We start from the raw sequence: 19,246 nt of genomic DNA, 5'->3' as shown, positions 1-19,246 counted from the left end.
AGTAAGCCAGCACACAACATAGCGAACCAGCACGCTACATAGTAAGCCAGCACACAACATAGCGAACCAGCACACTACATAGCAAACCAGCACACAACATAGTAAGCCAGCACACTACATAGTAAGCCAGCACACTACATAGCAAACAAGCACGCTACATAGCAAACCAGGACACTACATAGTAAGCCAGCACACTACATAGTAAGCCAGCATGTAATATAGTAAGCCAACATGCTACATTGCAAACCAGCATACTAGACAGTAAGCCAGCACGCTACATAGTAAGCCAGCACACTACATAGTAAGCCAGCACACTACATAGTAAGCCAGCACACTACATAGTAAGCCAGAACACTACATAGTAAGCCAGCACACTACATAGTAAGCCAGCACGCTACATAGTAAGCCAGCACACTACATAGTAAGCCAGCACACTACATAGTAAGCCAGCACACTACATAGTAAGCCAGCACACTACATAGTAAGCCAGCACACTACATAGTAAGCCAGCACACTACATAGTAAGCCAGCATGTTATATAGTAAGCCAACATGCTACATTGCAAACCAGCATACTAGACAGTAAGCCAGCACGCTACATAGTAAGCCAGCACACTACATAGTAAGCCGGGCTGCCGCGGCTGAGATCTCCATGACCCGACCGGATCCAGAAGCGGGACCCGGCGGGATCAGCTGAGTATAGGGGGCTGTAGCGGGGGTCAGGAGCCTGTCACCCCGGCACGGGGGTGACAGGTTCCCTTTAAATCAGTAAGGCTAGATTCACAATGCGTTTTTGCAATCCGTTTTTTTCATCTGTTTTTTGCAAAAAACTGATGAAAAAAACGGATCCATTTGTGTGCATCTGTTTTTCCATTGACTTCAGTTTAAAAAAAAAAAAAGGAATGTTTCCTTTTTTTTTTTTTGCAAAAAACGGATGAAAAACACAGATTGCAAAAACGCAGTGTGAACCTAGCCTAAGGACCCTATTCTACAGTAACGATAATCGGCCGAATCGGCCCCATTCGGCCCAATTCGGCCGATTATCGCTCGGTGGAATAGAGAGAACGATCAGCCGATGATCGTGTCATTTAGGGCCAGACCTAAAATCATTGTTCCCCCACCGCGCATTGCTACGGTTGAATAGCGGTGCGCGGCAGGCGACCGACGATTTGAGAAGCAGCAGCAGCAGCCACATACATTACCTGTCAGGTCTTCTGCTCCGCTCTGTCTTCCTCCACGGCCATTCTGAAGCTAGAGCGCGCAGGACCCAGGGATGAAGACGCAGCGGAGCAGAAGACCTGACAGGTAATTTAAGCTGCAAGGGCTGCAAGGACATCGGTAACGATGTCCCTGCAGCCCTCGCTCAACGATCATCAGGCCGTGGAATAGGCACTCGTTTACATCGTTGATTGGGCCCGCCTCGGCCCGTGAAATAGGACCCTAACTCTACAAAAATTATAAAAACAAAACACAAATGATTGATGTTAGAGCATAAACACCCTCAAAATGCAAAACCATGTTAAAGCAAATGTACCAAGTCAAGTAATGAAATTTATTTTTCACTACCTTGCCGGCACAGAAATCCAAGTGGCAGGATCTACTTTTCAAAATGCTGCCCAATCCCACAATCGAAGCCAGTTTCTTCCCCTCCCCTTGTTGACGAGGCAACCTCCAGTGTATAGAGCGGCATTTTGTCTCTATTAGGCCATGTTCACACAGCGTATGTTTTGTATAAATCACAGCCGTTGTTGCAATTTGCAACAACGGGCGTGATTTATACAAAACACACATTTTATTGTACTGAATGGAATCTCGGCCGGAGTGTATATACGTAGAATAAGCTCCAGCCGGGATTCCATCCGGCCACAAGAAAAACTGACATGTCAGTTTTCTGCAGCTGCTATTCATTGAATAGCGGCTGCAGAGAACCTGTCAGTGCACACAATGGAGCGTGCAGCTCCGGACGCACACACCATTGTGTGCAGTGGTGAATTCAGCAGAAATGAAGATAATGCATCTGGTACTGCAGTACCAGCCGGGATGATCTTCAGTAACACCGGCCATCCTGTGATCCAGCCAGGTCACAGAACGGCCGGCGTTATACACCATGTGAACATGGCCTTAACTTGTATCCAGGTGTTTCCATGCCATTATTTTCCATCAGATACATAAGTGAGCTCTGACTACTGTATATAATGAACAGAAGATAAATGGAAATGGAGATGATCCCTTTATTGATCATCATGACAAGAACATAAATCATTCGGGAAGAAACACTAATGGATCACCTTTATGTTTGCTAGAACGAGTAATGATCACCGATGGCAGGAGAAATATTTTAGTCCGGAGCAGCATTATCAATATTTGTTGCAGTTCTGATTCCAAATAATGAAGGAGGAAATTAATTGCAAAAAAAGGGAAAATAGATGGTCAGGATCTGGGCGCCTTGGTTCCCTTGGATATAGTAATTATTTGGCGGACCGGCCAGGAATCATTAGATGTCATTAGGAGGACGCCTGATAATTAGAGGTCTATTAACAATATACAGCTGCGTGCAAGATAATTGGCAGAAGGAAGAATGAAGATATCAAATGCTTTATGTCTATCATGAAGCCGCCAGTACGATGGGCCAGATTTACTAAAACTAATTCATAGGTAGTGTAAACATTGACTAGACAGTTTGAGGTCTCAGTCACATGTCCAGTGTTTTTCAAGGAGCGTGATTTTGTCGGCGCCATGAAAAACACTGGACAATGGACATCTGTTGATTGCATCAGTCTGAATGCGCTGGGTTAGGGGTCGGGAGGCGCTGGTGTTGTCTGAGGGTGGAGTGGGGGGGGGGGCTGACAGGAGCTGGGCGAGACAGGACTGGGAAGAGACGGCAGTGGGGAGATATAGGGGCCGGGGAGACAGGAGCGGGGAGACAAAGACGTGGGTGACAGGAGCGGGGAGAGACAGGACTGCGGAGAGATGGGAGTGGGGAGATATGGGGGCCAGGAAAGACGGGAGAGGGGAGATACAGGAGCAGGTGACAGGAGTGGGGAGAAAAAAGGAGTGGGTGCCAAGAGCGGGGAGAGGAATGAGCGGGTGACATGAGCGGGGAGAGACAGGAGCAGTGGCGGGAGCAGGGGAGCGGGTAGATGGGAGCAGGGAGAGACAGGAGCGGTGACGGGAGCGGGGGAGATGGGAGCAGGGAGAGACAGGAGTGGGTGACATGAGCGGGGAGAGACAGGAGCGGTGACGGGAGCGGGGGAGATGGGAGCAGGGAGAGAAAGGAGCGAGTGAAATGAGCGGGGAGAGACAGGAGTGGGTGACATGAGCAGGGAGAGACAGCCCAGCATACCATTATATATATATATATATATATATATATATATATATACACAACCCAGCATACCATTATATATATATACACAGCACAGCATACCATTTTATATATATATATATATATATATATATATATATATACACAACCCAGCATACCATTATATATACAGCCCAGCATACCATTGTATATATACAACCCAGCATACCATTATATATATATACAGCTCGGCATACCATTATGTATATACAGCCCAGCATACCAATATATATATATATATATATATATATATATATATATATATATATATGTATATATATATATATACACACAGGCCAGCATACCATTATATATACAGCCCAGCATACCATTGTATATATACAACCCAGCATACCATTATATATATATACAGCTCGGCATACCATTATGTATATACAGCCCAGCATACCAATATATATATATATATATATATATATATATATATATACACAGGCCAGCATACCATTATATATGCAGCCCAGCATACTATTTTATAAAAAGCCCAGCATACCGTTAGCTTTCTCTACCACCTGACTGCACTGATGACTCATTTTAAGAAATGGCTGCCCCTAAATCCTTCTCTTCTGAAGTCTTTGTGTCACGGCCGCTGCGGCGTCCCGTGCTCCGGACCGCCGCCACGACCTCTCCATGCAGCTGCCGGGGTCCATGTACAGGGACCCGGCGCTGCTACTAGTTCGGTCCCAGGGGGCGCCTTACCTCGCCCCGCTCCTGTCACCCGCTGCGCCGGCCGACGCGCGCGTCCCCGCCTCCTAGGGTGCGCGCGCCGGCTGTCTCAGATTTAAAGGCCCAGTCCGCCCCTTATTGGAAGGTGCACTAATCACTTCCTATAAATTCCAGCCCTGCCCCACTACAGGTGTTGGAGCCTCTACATGCTTCCCATAGCGTTTGGCCCAGCCCCCTGTTGTTCCTGATTCCTGTCCGCTACCTGGTCCCTAGTCCTTGTTCCTGATTCCTGTCCGCTACCTGGTCCCTAGTCCTTGTTCCTGGTTCCTGCTCCTCTGTTACACTATTGCTCCCATGTTCCGCCTGTCACCCGCGGTTACGCCTACAGGCCTCTGCCAGCACCATCTCCTGCCACGCCTCGTCTGCCGTCACTAGCAACCAAGCCAGGGGTAGCGACCTGGGGGTCGCCTGCCGCAGCAAGTCCATCCCGCCTTGCGGTGGGCTCTTGTGAAAACCAGCGGCCCCTTAGACTCCGCTCCCTGGTGAGGTCAGTGCTATCGCTAGTGACGGTCCAGTGGATCCACTACTCCAGGCGTTACACTTTGCCAACACAGAACTGTGAATACAGTACTCAAATAAAGACGTTTCCCCAAAAAGTATTAGTTTACATTTGGAAACATTGAACTGCAGTTTCCATCACATTCTTCTTAGTCAAGTTGGCATTATCATGACCTTCTATAGTAAATACGACTTGAGCTATGAAATCACTGAGAAAAATGAATGGATCTGTTATCTCTTACAATGTAGAATATAAAATCCCTTTTCAGACCTTTGAAATGAGATTGAATGGACTCAATGTCAAAAGCTTCAAGTCTTTCAACCACAATGAGCAATGGTAATGGAATGTCCTGATGGACAACCAGCATATAGTATAAATAGATCATCATAAAAGAAAGCTGTACAGCCAATACAAGATCAATGCTTGCTGCTATTTGACCTATGTATTCTTCTCTTGTGTCTGTGTGCAGAAATATTCCTTTATGGTTACTTTTTAGGATTGTTTATTCAATAATTACAGGAAAATCAATTAGTTTTTATTATTCCTACAAAAAAAAAAATTGCATAAATACATAACAACTAGTGTTGAGTGAGCATGCTGCTATGCTGAGCATAGTGCTCAGTGATGGCTGATCATTCGGCTCTGTTATATCGCCCGCCCGCTGCATTAACCTATTACATTTTATCATTCAAATTTATTGTATATGTTTTCCTTTAAAGGGATGTTCAAACAAAATATACAAAAATTGAAACAAAAAAATTTAATAGGTTTCTGCAAGACACATTAGAACTCCAGGGTTATGCTGTCAATTACCGGTATACTGACAGAATCCTAAGGTGTCTTACAGAAACCTATCACATGTTTTTGTTTTAATTTTTTGGTACTGTATGTTATAGGCTCTGGGGCGGGAGCTTGTAGAATGCTGATTCCGCCACCAAGTCACTGTACTGTTTGCACGGCTAAAGGTAAACTATGCAAAGGGTTAATTGATGCCTCTATTGATTGTCTGGATTCTATGCCACTGTCTAATGGTTCTTTACCCTGACCAATCTCTGAGCCAGCTACCTCAGGGGTCACTGTCCTATCACAGAGGGTTATCCTGTCCAATTAAATCCCCCCCCCCCCCCCCCCCGAAAGGCTAGTATATATATTGGGGTTGCGATTAACTAGTTTAGTTCAGATCAGAGCTAGTCAGAATATTATGTGAACAAGTGTGTGTTCCCAGAGCCTGTTAAGGAGCTTCTTTCAGGGCCTGGCCAGTCGGCCAGGGCCCATGTGCTGGACTATTGCCTTTTTCTCCTAACCTCTGCTACCCTAGTCATGTCTGGGTAGAGCACTGTGAGTGAGGGGCTGTGGTGAACATGGGGACTAATCTTATCTTCACTGAGTTTAGGATCTTCTACCTCTAATTGCTGCTTGCACAAGTTCAATGGAGGTATAGTACTATTCATTAGTTAAAAACAGTGCAAAAGCTGAGCTTTACTGCCAGCTGCTAAGATTCCTAAGGGATACCCTGACAGCTAGATTTCCCACTAGGTGGACCTGTAATCCTTGATTGTGTGTCATTCAGTGCCCACAAGATAGCTCAGGCGGATGTTCATTCACATAGATACAGGACTCTTCTTACAGCCCCAGCTTAGTACCACATTGTCTGGATCAGATCCCAAGTTTACAACCCACAGACCCCAAACTGCCTCAGCTCTCCACCTCAAGGTTATCCTATTCAGAGTCTCTATTATATCCAAAGCCTGAGTCAACAGCCTATCTTTATATTACTTCCAGTTTCCAACAAGCTGTGTCTTTTCTATCTTTTGTCGTCTACCCCAGCGAACCAGCTGTGTTCTATACCACTGAAAGCACAAATGTCTATTGTATTGTCGAGATTCCTAAACTATAAGAACTGTTTATTGCCTTGACTGGAACTTTTGCAAACTATAGTAAAGACTTTAACTGTTTAAGTGCCTGGACACTGTGCTTAACACCAAACCCCTACAAAACAATAGGTGCCATTTCAGTGTATCCAGAAGTGGGCAACCCACCAACCTTGGCCACCATGATAAGTGCCCTAGTGGTGCTTCAGCAACTAGCCCAGCTATACAACACCTTACCCCCTTGGGTCGCTGCATTTACTTTGTTTAACCATCCCTTCAAGGGTTGAAATATACAAAAATTAGAATGTACAAGCGTAAGTGCTCACTCAACACTAGCACCAGTCCATTTCTCCATTTTTACATCCATGAATGATAGGGCAATGAATGGGAGCCATGTCCTTAGACTTTGCAGTCCATGGCATCTGTTGAAAGATCCACAGTAAGGTTATTTGCAAAACATATCCAAAGAAATTATCAGAAACCATAGAACTTCATAAGGTTCAGGACAACCAGTAGCTGAGCTGTATCTCATCTGCATTGATTAGACTCTTGTATACTGAATGCTCATCTGCAATGCACTTGCCACTTGAGTACATTAACAGCAAATCTTGGCAACGAAAGCATCTACATAAAACTTCACTTAGATTTTAATGGCCCCGAATTTGCCCTTTATTTCTATTTTATTGCCTACTAAATGTCATTGTGCACATATACGTCTCCAACTTGCAACTTACACTTTAATATATATAATGTATATTTTGCCCTATAGTTGAAGACTAGTGATGAAAAAATGATCATTATCGGTTTGGTTCGGTTAGTGTTGGCCGAACATTCTTGAACAAATAACGAACGTACAGTAGAAGCGTACATTTTGGTGTGTACAGATTATCAGGTGCAAAGTGTAAAATACGTAATAGTAAATATGAGGTGCGTAGCATTAGTATATCTAATATTCGCTCGTGCATACTGTATATATATATACGCATATATACATGCGAGGAATGCCATGCCACAGCGTACAGTCAGCTCAGCAAGTCAAGATATCGCAGTTAGCCTCCCCTTTTGGCCTCTGAGAACTCAAATACATTGTGAAGATAATGGACAGGATGGACACCTGGCCACTACAGGGTTAAGAAATGAATCCTTATAGTGCTAAAACGCTGGATTCTGTCACCCCCCCCCCCCCCCACGCTGACAATTTCACAACATTCTAAGCCCTACTCGGTCATCTCTCCCTCGCTATACCGACAATTACACAATGTTCTCAGTCTTACTCGGTCAGCTCTCCCTCCCTACATTGACAATTTCACAATGTTTTAAGCCCTACTCAGTCAGCTCTCCCTCCCTACACTGCCTAACTACCACTGTCAGTATTGCTGCCTAACTAAATTGAGATGCTGTCCCTGCTCGTGTCACTCTCCCTACTGAACATCACAAGAATCAGGAAAGACTGTGAAAAAATTTGCCTCAGTGTCACGTTTTTATAGCATGTACTTAATGCCGCTAATAGTAGAGGAAACATATGCAGTTGCGTACATCACAAGATAATCGTTTGCATGATAGAAAATCTTCAAAAGTGATCGTTATGACCATTCCGATCATCGAAAAATTCGCGTCATGATTCGTACGAACATACGAACATTTATAAACATGTTCGCTCATCACTATTGGCGAAAAAATTTATTTTTCATAATCACTTCACCTGCTTTTGTATTGACTCTCTACTCTGATTTGGTCTCTTAGGGAAGAGAATTAGGCTGAGGTCACACGTTCAGCTGTAAGCTGTAATTATTAAATGCTATGTCCTTTATACGTATCCTCCGTTTATGATCTTTTGGAGTCAATTATTGCAAGTAAAAACCTGAAGGTGTGAATTAGTCCGTAGTATGTTTCATTTGCTGAATCAATTCGCTTGCACATGTTGACACTGAACACAATCAGATGAGGCAATACTTATCTCCACGCCACACCAATGCAGCCAAGAGGTAGAGCGGGTGGAGATAACAAGAAAGGGAGAGCACAGAAGAATTCTCACCGCTGCTATATTTAGCTTTGCTGATGTTGGTGTTCCTGGACCCTGGTGAGTACGTTTTGGAGGAATTAGATTGAATTACATTTGGTAACAGAGGAAAGACTCTCCCAGGCTCCATAGGCCTTGATTATCAGTTACGCTCTGATTTCTGCAGCTTACCGAGCATTAAATAACTCAAGTCTGAAAGTCTTCCGATTATAACAATTTTCGATTATAAAAGGGTTCTCCAGGCATTATACATCACATCGTAAAAAATTAGCAATATTTACCATTTGATAAAAGAATGATCCAGTATATAGTCATTATAATTATTATATTTAAATACATAGTTTACTGCCACCTAGTGTTCACAGCATATAGTAATGTGCCTGTCCACTTGTTCTGGTGGACACACATGGTCAGTGGTGCTCTGCTTTCCTGTTTATTTTCAAAGGGAGTGTGAATGTCACAAAGTACATACTTTTGCTACTTAGTTTATATTTTTCACTTTTGACAATTCTAACTTGGATTGACACTCCGGCGTCAGACTGGGGGTGTCCTAGAGAGGGTCCTAGAGCATCCATGCCCTATGCCTGTGGCTGATCTCAAGTCTTCCTCCCCTTCTCTCAAGCGAAGCCCCCTGGGCAGGTTTATCTTTTTTGGCACCAGTTTGCAATGGTGCACGCGCGGAATTGGGACGGCATTACTCGAGAAATGAGGATGTGGCAGGCCTAGGTCACTTACGCTTTAAACAGATCTCAGAACAGTTCATGGATTTAAAGAGTCACTGTCGTATTTTTTTTTTTTTTGCAAAAATCAATAGCCCAGGCGATTTTTAAAAACTTTGTAATTGGGTTTATTAGCCAAATATGCCATTATCTGCATTTAAAAAGCCTTTTCCCAGGTCCCCCCCCCCTCCCTCTTTTTTTCCATCCACTGCAAAAAAATCTGGAAATTGTGACTTGTTGCATCAGACGTACCCAGTCTGCTCTAGGGAGAGGGGAGGGGGGAGGAGGGAGTTAACCGACAGCAGAAAGCTGAGAACAGAGGATTACAGGCACGGAGCTGGGTGACAGTAGATCAGAGCTCAGAGAGGTCAGTGGTGACTGTCAGAGGAGATAAAGGGTGAGGTATGTGTAGATTAACTCTTTGTTGTCCTGTTTTGGTCTTTTATTTAGCTCTCTCCATAGGAGAACAATGAAGACAGGGGGGAGAGCTTCAAACTGCTTTTTCATGATAAAAATGCATTTTTTGGCTAATAAACTCAATTACAAAGTTTCTTAAAATCGCCCGTACTATTGATTTCTGCAAACGGTTGACCTCGGGGAGATCAAACAAAACACTGCGGAGACACCATCACGTGCTTTTAAACGCCAGTAAATCTAGAAACATTGCCGCTTGGGAAGACAAATAAGCAAAAATACTGTGGAGATAATAAGAAAGGAAATACAAAAAGGGCGGACTAGATGGACCCAGTGGTCTTCTTCTGCCAACAATCTTCTATGTTTCTATGTTTCTAGACACCATCAAGTGTTTTTTTTATCCAGACCTTCTACCAGGAAGAAAAATCCAAGCCAAGGGGGGCTACAGCCAAGAAAAACAACCTTCCAACAAGCTTCAGTCAAGCATGGCATGACCTGGGAAATACCCAAGCAAGGCATCCATCTACAGACAGCTGTTTCAGGGTATTTGCCCCTTTCTTTTAAATACACTTACTATGCGCTGCTCTCACTAGCCAGAATCCTGCCCCACATTGATGAGCTGTCTGTGGATAGGTACCTTGCTTGGGAATTTCATGTAATGTCATGCTTGACTGTGGCTTCTTGGAAGGTGGCTTTCCTTGACTTCTTTGGCTTGGTTGTTTCTTCCCTGTAAAAGTCTAGCTAGCTCACTGACATTAAGAAACATGTAATGGTGTATCCGCAGGATTTTTGCATATAGGTTAAAGGGGTTATCCACCTAACAGCGAAAAAATGAAATGCTAGCTACTCTTACTTACCAAGTCCCCCTGAGTATTTTGAGCTATCTCCTGTCTTTCTAGCTGCTGCCATTCCTAAGTTACAAGATTTTCTGAAAGCCGATCTATATCCAAGATGGCAGTAGCCAGGAAACTACATTTCCCATCATGCAACTCCCTGATTGGTCCGTTTGTGTACTCGCCCCTTTAGCCTTCTTTCCTGCCCACTGCTGTCATTACTATTGCACAGTAAACACAGGACTGTTTTTCACTGATTTTGCATCACATCACCCCAATATGTATTCCATGGTAGCTGATGATGTAGCAGAGATAACGTGCACATAGTGTAGCTAATGTGCTGCATAACGGGCATCTATTTACCGGGGGTGGGGAGTGTAGTGCAGGTTTAGATCTCTGCTTGCTGACTGTGAATGGAAACATTCTAATTCCATCCAAACTCTAAGAACATCCATAACACTTACAATATACAGAGCTGTGACACGAAGACTGGTACATATGCATGCATTCACTGACAGCAAGCAGAGATAGAACTATAATGTTTCATATTACATAGACCTAGACTCAGGGACACATGTAAGTCTATGGAAGCAGCACAGGTGCATGAGATGATGCAGATTTTGCCTCCTTAGGGTCGGGTTACCAAGTCAATAGACAGCTAACCCAACTCCCAGAGAGGAGATCACATGTCCTGTGACTACAAAGGGAGGTATTGTTTTTGTTACCCAGATAACCCCTTTAAGGATAAAAGCCAGCTATCCAATGGTACCTACTATTTGTGAAGGAGGGGTAGAGTTTGGGTACAAATTGGGTACAAATCTCTTTTTTTGCCATTGCCTTTATTATATTATTTGTTCAACCCGTGATTCTGTAAAACTTTTAAGTAGTTCTTTGGACTCTTTGGTTCTTTCCTGTGTGGTCTTGTGACAAAGTTGATGTCTTCTAATTTAATGGCGTGTAACAAATGAAGTAAGGTTCTCGATTTAGTAACAGAAGGTCTTAACCAGCTACAAAAGAGTTCCTGCTGCATTTCATTGGCCTGGACATAATTACTAATGCACAAAGACAGATGGTAAGTGTAGCACCACCGAGACATGGCAAAAGATGAAGAAGACGCTTATTTTATAGAACAAGAGCGACCGGCTGTGACCGATCAACAAACGCTGGAAACATTGTCAACTTTATTAAGAGGAAATCATGTGTTTACTCCGAATAAATTATCATGCCAAAAATAGAATGAAATGGTTATGTCAATGTATAAAAAAAAATTACTTGGGGTGTATTAAAGGGGTTTTCCGTCATTTGGTATTTTTTAATAAAATTATTCCACACATTTGTGGCCGGGATTCCTATGATGTCCAGGCGGTTACGAGCTCTGTAGGTTTCATGCAGAGCATGCTGACAGGACAGAAAGCAGCGACTAGTCACAGCTCAGATGACTAGTTTTTGGCTCTTCCCCTGCCCCGCACACGTAATTATAAAGCATTGTACCTTATATGGAGCCCGGCACCCCCGAAACCATAGGAGACCTGGCTGAGAGGTCTGTGCAGTCGCTCTGGGAGCCCAATCAGCACAAATGTACTGATCGTTTCCCTTTAATATAAGATAATAGACATCCTATGCTTACCTTTCCGTGCTACCACAGTGTCCTCTTCTGGGGTTGACGTTGTTCCCCGCTGACTGCAGAGCCTCCATGACTAGGGGCAGGGCAAATTACGGGGGTTACCTAAAATGATAACCTTAATACACATCCCCACCATTATCTTAACTTACCCATCCCCATACCCTCCCCTTTACCTTGAAAGAAGACATGACACCTGCTAACGTTGGAATAATGGCCACAGCAGCCTTTTATTGAAAAATAAATAACATGTCAAACATGATACCAACTATTTCAACCCCGATAACTCCCACCCAACCTAATAACATACCCATCAGGGAGGTCATGGATGGCCCAGCAGCAGTATGAAAATATTGGTCCCCCTGTCGCACCGCGCCGACTCAGGGCTGGCAAATATGCCCCAATACTGCTTCCCATATAACAAATATTCCTCCGCCTAAGCGGTAAGCACCACCAACCATGCCCCATCTCCCTGCAACCTAAAGGAGAGGGGCTTGCCACCTTCAAGATCTCACCTCCAACACCTCCTCACACAGTGCCATCCACAACCACCCCTCCGCAGCTGCCGCGACAATAGTGCAACAATATCAGCCAACCACCCACCTACCAAAAAACAGGGCGGGCGGGCGGGCGCTTCAGGTCCGGGACAGAGGAGCTGGTAAGCAGGAAAACCCCTCCCCCTGCCTTTATACTTCCAACTTGCTCCCCTCCCCTGACGCTATCCCCTGCCCCCCTATTGGCCTCTGCCCGCATCCCCACTCCCCCTGCTCCATCCCCTTTTCTCACAGCCTGACCATGCGTTCCCCTCATGCTCTCCTAACCTAAGCCCTGTTAACCCCCTATTGCCCACCCCTTCATGTCCGGGCTGCAGCTATACTGCGCCCGCTTACGCCCTCCCTTGACTAGGGGCAGGGCAAATTACGGGGGTTACCTAAAATGATAACCTTAATACACATCCCCACCATTATCTTAACTTACCCATCCCCATACCCTCCCCTTTACCTTGAAAGAAGACATGACACCTGCTAACGTTGGAATAATGGCCACAGCAGCCTTTTATTGAAAAATAAATAACATGTCAAACATGATACCAACTATTTCAACCCCGATAACTCCCACCCAACCTAATAACATACCCATCAGGGAGGTCATGGATGGCCCAGCAGCAGTATGAAAATATTGGTCCCCCTGTCGCACCGCGCCGACTCAGGGCTGGCAAATATGCCCCAATACTGCTTCCCATATAACAAATATTCCTCCGCCTAAGCGGTAAGCACCACCAACCATGCCCCATCTCCCTGCAACCTAAAGGAGAGGGGCTTGCCACCTTCAAGATCTCACCTCCAACACCTCCTCACACAGTGCCATCCACAACCACCCCTCCGCCACCACGAGCGAGCTCGACCCCTTGAACTCGCGAGTCCCGCCACACCTCAACGGCCTTTTCCAACCCGTCCTGAATGTCACAAGACCACAGATCCATCCCCACCCCATTAAGGTGCACCCCATCACTGTCCATAAAACCCGTAGTAGGGATTTCCAACTCCCGGTGACGGACCACAATGCCCCCATTGCGAGCCACAAAGCGAGACACCTCGCGATTAACCCGCCCCCGTGCCCGATTCAGCTTGTCAATAGAGCGCGCTTGTTTCCACACGAACCTTGCCACTATCTCGGACCACACTACAATCACGCCGGGGAACAACGACCAAAGACGCAACAGATCGCACTTAATATCTCTAATCAGATCCCTAGACGATCTGACGCCGAGGTCGTTGCCCCCGACGTGAAGGGCCAGAATATCAGGGGGCCTATCCAACCTGGAATAGTAGTGGACCTCCGGCAGAACTCCACTCCACAGCATGCCTCCTATTCCCATCCAGTGAACCTGAACCTCTGCCCGCGGGAAACCCAGTTGCCTTCCCTCCGCCCGGATGTCAGCACGGCACGCCCCCCTCCGAACATACGAATGGCCGAGAATCCACACCAAGCATGCCGGGCCTAAAACAAAACACAAAACAACAACAACATGAAAGCAACATCCCGGGCAAACAACACGTTCAAAGCAAATCTAACCTAACATAGGACCGAAACCTAGCAGACTCCCACCGACCAATCTGGCGCACAACAGATTCTCCCAACCCCCAGCGAACCGCCTCCGTCGCCGCCCCAATCCTAAAGGAGTGGGAAGCGAACTCCCGTGCCGGAAGGCCCAGTCTCGCCAAGCACTTCCGGAACACCGACACAAACTGAAAGCGCGAGAGCGCTCTCCCATCTCTATGAATTAAGAAGGAACCCCCCGCACCCCTAGGTCGAACCGCACTGAACAACCGAACGCTCTCCACCGGGCACACCACCGAACCGGGAACCGCGTACAACAGCACCCTCTTCCCCCTACCCGCCTGGTCCGTCTTGGAGCGCCGCAACCAGCAAGACACAAATCCCTGCCCCAGCACCACATCCGCCAGCTGCATCCCACCCAGGGCCGCACAAGACGAGCTGACCAACTCCCCTATCCTGAACGCCCCAAAGAAGGCAAGCGAAAAGGCCACCCTAAATAAAAGGCGTTCGTAAACATCAAAACAAACACCATCCAGATCCCCCACCAATCGTCCCAAAACCTCAAAGGACACCGGCCGTCTCCCGTCCCTAGACACCCGCGACCGTCGATACCCCCTCACCGCCTGCCGGACTACAAACTCCTTCGTCCAATCACGCACCCCAAGCAACTTAAAACAATATGCCAACCCTGACAATTTCCGAACCATCCCCGCACCCGACACCCCGGCCCCAAACAAATCACCAATAAAACACAACAACAAGGGAACGAGCTCGCCACGCACACCATCCACCCCCCACTGCCCACAGAAACTCAGCCACTCCTGCCACGCCACCGAATGACTCCTCCACGTACTCCCCGATACGGCTTGCTGCATCAAACCAAACGCTGTCCGGATGCCACTTCCCACAAACAGCTCGGAACGGGCTTCCCCTGTTGCTCCGCCTCCGGGGCCAACAAACGGAACCGATCGAACTGCAAACGAGAAAGTGCATCGGCTATAGAGTTAGCAGTCCCTGGCAGATGACACGCCATCACCCACGCATTCAGTTCCAGCCCACGCAAAACCAGGCGCCGCAGCAACCGCACCACTGGCGGGGAAGATGCCGTGAGACTGTTGACAGCCTGCACCACCGCCAAGTTGTCGCAACAAAAACGAACCCGCTTGTTCCGGAACCTGTCACCCCACACTTCAAGCGCAGCCACAATCGGGAACAGTTCTAACAGGGCCAGGTTACGTACCCATCCATTCTCCCGCCAACAATCCGGCCACTCCCCAGCAAACCATTCACCACTCAAGTATGCTCCAAACCCAACCGACCCAGACGCATCAGTGAACAGTTCCATATCCACAGTCCGAATCCACTCCTCCCTCCACACCGACCGTCCATTGAAACACACCAGGAACTGCGCCCACACCTGCAAATCTGCCCTGTGATCCGCCGTCAGCCGTATCCTATGCATCGGCGAACGCACCCCCGCCGTGGCCTGCGCTAGCCGCCGGCAAAAAATGCGCCCCATTGGCATAATGCGGCAAGCAAAGTTCAGCTTGCCCAGCAGCGATTGCAACTGCCGCAAGCGAACCTTGCGCAGTTCCAAGAAACAACCCACCAACTCCCGCAGCTCCACCAGTTTGTCACCAGGCAGTCGGCACTCCATTGCCACCGAGTCTATCTCGATACCCAAAAAACGGATGACCGTAGCCGGGCCCTCCGTCTTTTCCGGTGCCAATGGAATGCCGAACCTGCGGGCCACCTGCTCAACCGTATGCAACAGGAGGGAGCAACAAGTGGACTGTGCCGGACCAATGCACAGGAAGTCGTCCAGGTAATGCAACACCGACTGCAAACCCGACTCCCTGCGCACCACCCATTCCACAAAGGTGCTAAATGTCTCGAAATGTGAACAAGAGATTGAGCACCCCATAGGAAGGCAGCAGTCCACATAGTACGCCCCCTCCCAAACACACCCCAGCAAATGGAAACATTCAGGATGCACCGGCAAGAGCCGAAATGCCGCTTCAATGTCAGTTTTCGCCATTAGTGCCCCCGGCCCGCACCGCCGCACCCATTCCACCGCCTTGTCAAACGACACGTATGAAACCGAGCAAACTTCTTGCTCAATCCCATCGTTAACGGACAACCCCGCCGGATAAGACAAATGGTGAATTAGCCGGAATTTATTAGGTTCCTTCTTGGGCACCAGCCCTAAAGGAGAAACCCGCAGGTGGGGCCACGGCGGGTCCGTAAACGGACCCGCCATCCGCCCCAGGGCCACCTCCTTGCCCAATTTGTCGCCCACCACGTCCGGACGCAACCGTGCGGACTTCAGATTTGGTGGGCGAAAAATCGGAGCCTCCCTCGAAAAGGGGATCCGAAATCCCCACTGAAAGCCGGACACTAATAATTCCGCCGCCGCCCGATCAGGGTACTCATTTAGATACGGCCGCATCGCCTCTAGGCTCACTGGCGTCCGACCCTTTACCGCCAGTCTCTCCGCTACGTCCTTTCTGCTTCTTGAAGCATCGCGACTGGGGGTGGTTCCCCCCGCAAGTTCCGCACTCATGCTTGAACTTGCACGAGGAACCAAAACGACAGTGCCCGTCGTTATATTGCCAGCAACACCCTGGCCTCTGGCCGGCCGAGGTTCCGGTCGATGATGCCGAACCCCCGGCCCCAGACCGAAACGGCTGCGACGGAGCGCGCGCTGCTGTCATTAGCCGCATCCACAAGGCTATATCCTTATGGTCCCACCTCAGGGATGGGCGAACCACCTTGCGCTGCCGGAACTGCTCGTCATACCGCAGCCATGCCGTGCCACCGTAAACCCGATAAGCTTCGCCTATCGAGTCAAGGTAGCAAAACAGGGCCGAGCAGCATTGAGGAGCCTTTTCCCCCACCACGCTAGCCAAAATGGCGAAAGCCTGAAGCCAGTTAGAAAAAGTGCGCGGTATCAACCGATACCGCCGCTTCTCCTCCTCCTCCTTCTTGCCGTCATCAGGCTTTCCCTTATCTAAATTAAATTTGTCGAGGGGGAGCAGGGAAAATATTTCCACGTACTCACCCCGCCAAATCTTCTCCCGTACCTCCTGCTTGAGGTGGGCCCCCAGGGGCCCCTCAAAGCAAACGTACACCTCCCCACGCGCCGCGTCATCCAACCGCACCGAAACCTCTGAAGCTGCGCCCACCCCCGCTGTTGTTGCTCCGCCTGCTTGCGCTCCCCCGGAGGTCCCCGCCGCCACTGGCACCAGCGCACCACCCGCCGCCCCGACCGCCGATGATAACGCAGGCGCAGCGCTACCCCCCAACCAGGCAGTAACCGGAGACCCTACACCCCCCCGGGCCCCCGCTCCCTGCGACCACATCTCACGCATACCAGCCAAAAACTGCGCAACCACCTCCCCCATACCAGCAAACTGACCCCCACCACCGACAGACCCCTGAAACCCGGCTCCACTCGCACCCCCACCACTCACACCACACGCCACAGGCAAAACAGACATGGACCGTGACTCACCAGGCTGACTCTGGACGGACGCCGGAACAGCCGCGACAGAGGATGCTACGCGCCTCGGCGAATCGCTGACAACTTCGCCGTCTTCCACGGCCTCGATGTCATCGTCCGGTGATGAAGCCCTCTGGTCCTCACTTATGTCCCCGGCGCCAGGGGCCGGGCTCCGACCCTGCCCCTGCGCCTGCAACGAATTAGGGCTGCCGCTGAACAGGGGGACGGTCGCTGGCGAAGCACTGCGGTAGGCCCCTTGCCGCCTGGACCGCCTGACCTCCCCCCGCACTTCCGCTGCAATCGCTGGCAGGGGTGCCCCCCCCTGGGAAACCCCCTCAGGCCGGCGCCGGGCCCGGGTGCTCACCTTCGCCCCAGACTTCCTATGGGGCCTGTAGGAGGACTCGTTCCTTCCTCTGACTGCCCCCTGCACAGGCCGGTGGGAGGGGCCAGCCGCAACAGGTCCCGAGTCAGCAGCCGGCACCGAGGAGGCAGAGGCTGCTGCACGTGCCTCTCTCCCCGCACCGGAACCCCTCCGCGCTCCGGGATTCCTCCCAGCAGCCCTGCCGGACCGGAGAGGAGGGGACCGGACAGCAGGGGCTGGAGGGTCCTGGACAGGGCTCCCTACGCGGCGGGAGCGGCGGGGCAAGTCGGGGCTCAGCCGCTCCGGCGGGCGCCGGCGGCGTACGGGGGGGCGCGCACCCTGGGAGCTTGCCGCCCCCCCCGTTCCCCCTAGTACCTGCAGGAACTGCTCCTGCAGCCATTCAGCCCCATGGCGCGCCGCGGCCTCCCACAGGGAGGCAGAGAAAGCCTCTCGGTCCATTACAGCAGGAGCAGCACGTCGCTTCAGGTCCGGGACAGAGGAGCTGGTAAGCAGGAAAACCCCTCCCCCTGCCTTTATACTTCCAACTTGCTCCCCTCCCCTGACGCTATCCCCTGCCCCCCTATTGGCCTCTGCCCGCATCCCCACTCCCCCTGCTCCATCCCCTTTTCTCACAGCCTGACCATGCGTTCCCCTCATGCTCTCCTAACCTAAGCCCTGTTAACCCCCTATTGCCCACCCCTTCATGTCCGGGCTGCAGCTATACTGCGCCCGCTTACGCCCTCCCTCTCCCGAGATGAGATCGTCTCGGGAGTGACAGCCTGTTCATCCAATCACTGGTTGTGGGGCTGTCCTTTCTCAGTCAGTGATTGGCTGAGCAGGCTGTAACTCCCAAAATGAGTTTGTCTTGGAAGTGAAGGCTCTGCAGTCAGCGGGGGACACCGCCGACGGAAGAGGACGAGCAGAGAAGAAAGGTTAGCATAGGATATTTATTGTTTATAAGTTAAAAAAAATAATAGAAATCCCTTTAAGTAGTTACCATCTATAGGGATTAGACATGAGCCTAATTGCATAGTCGAGTCCGATCGTTTGGCATTTGAATACTGGTGGCTAAAGAAGTTAAAGAGGTACTCTGGGCTGGAGTCATTTTCAGTGTACGGACGGGGAGGGGGTGGATATAGAAGCCGCCGGTCACTTACCTCCCCGGTTCCAGCGCCGGGTACTGGATCTCGCCGCCCCGTTCTCCTGTCCGGCTGCCGCTTATTGGTCTGGGCTGCCTT

At 49.2% G+C, this 19,246-nt stretch overlaps 1 protein-coding gene across 1 annotated transcript in view; it reads right to left on the bottom strand.

Annotated features, from left to right (window-relative positions):
- The window catches only part of GPR158 (G protein-coupled receptor 158), a 196,848-nt gene that overhangs the window by 106,358 nt on the left and 71,244 nt on the right, over positions 1–19,246 (bottom strand). The gene's annotated exons all lie outside the window — the stretch shown is intronic.

This window comes from Dendropsophus ebraccatus, chromosome 2, assembly GCF_027789765.1.
Source record: "Dendropsophus ebraccatus isolate aDenEbr1 chromosome 2, aDenEbr1.pat, whole genome shotgun sequence".
In the NCBI taxonomy this organism is placed as follows: domain Eukaryota; kingdom Metazoa; phylum Chordata; class Amphibia; order Anura; family Hylidae; genus Dendropsophus; species Dendropsophus ebraccatus.
This window is presented reverse-complemented; position numbering and strand designations above follow the sequence as displayed.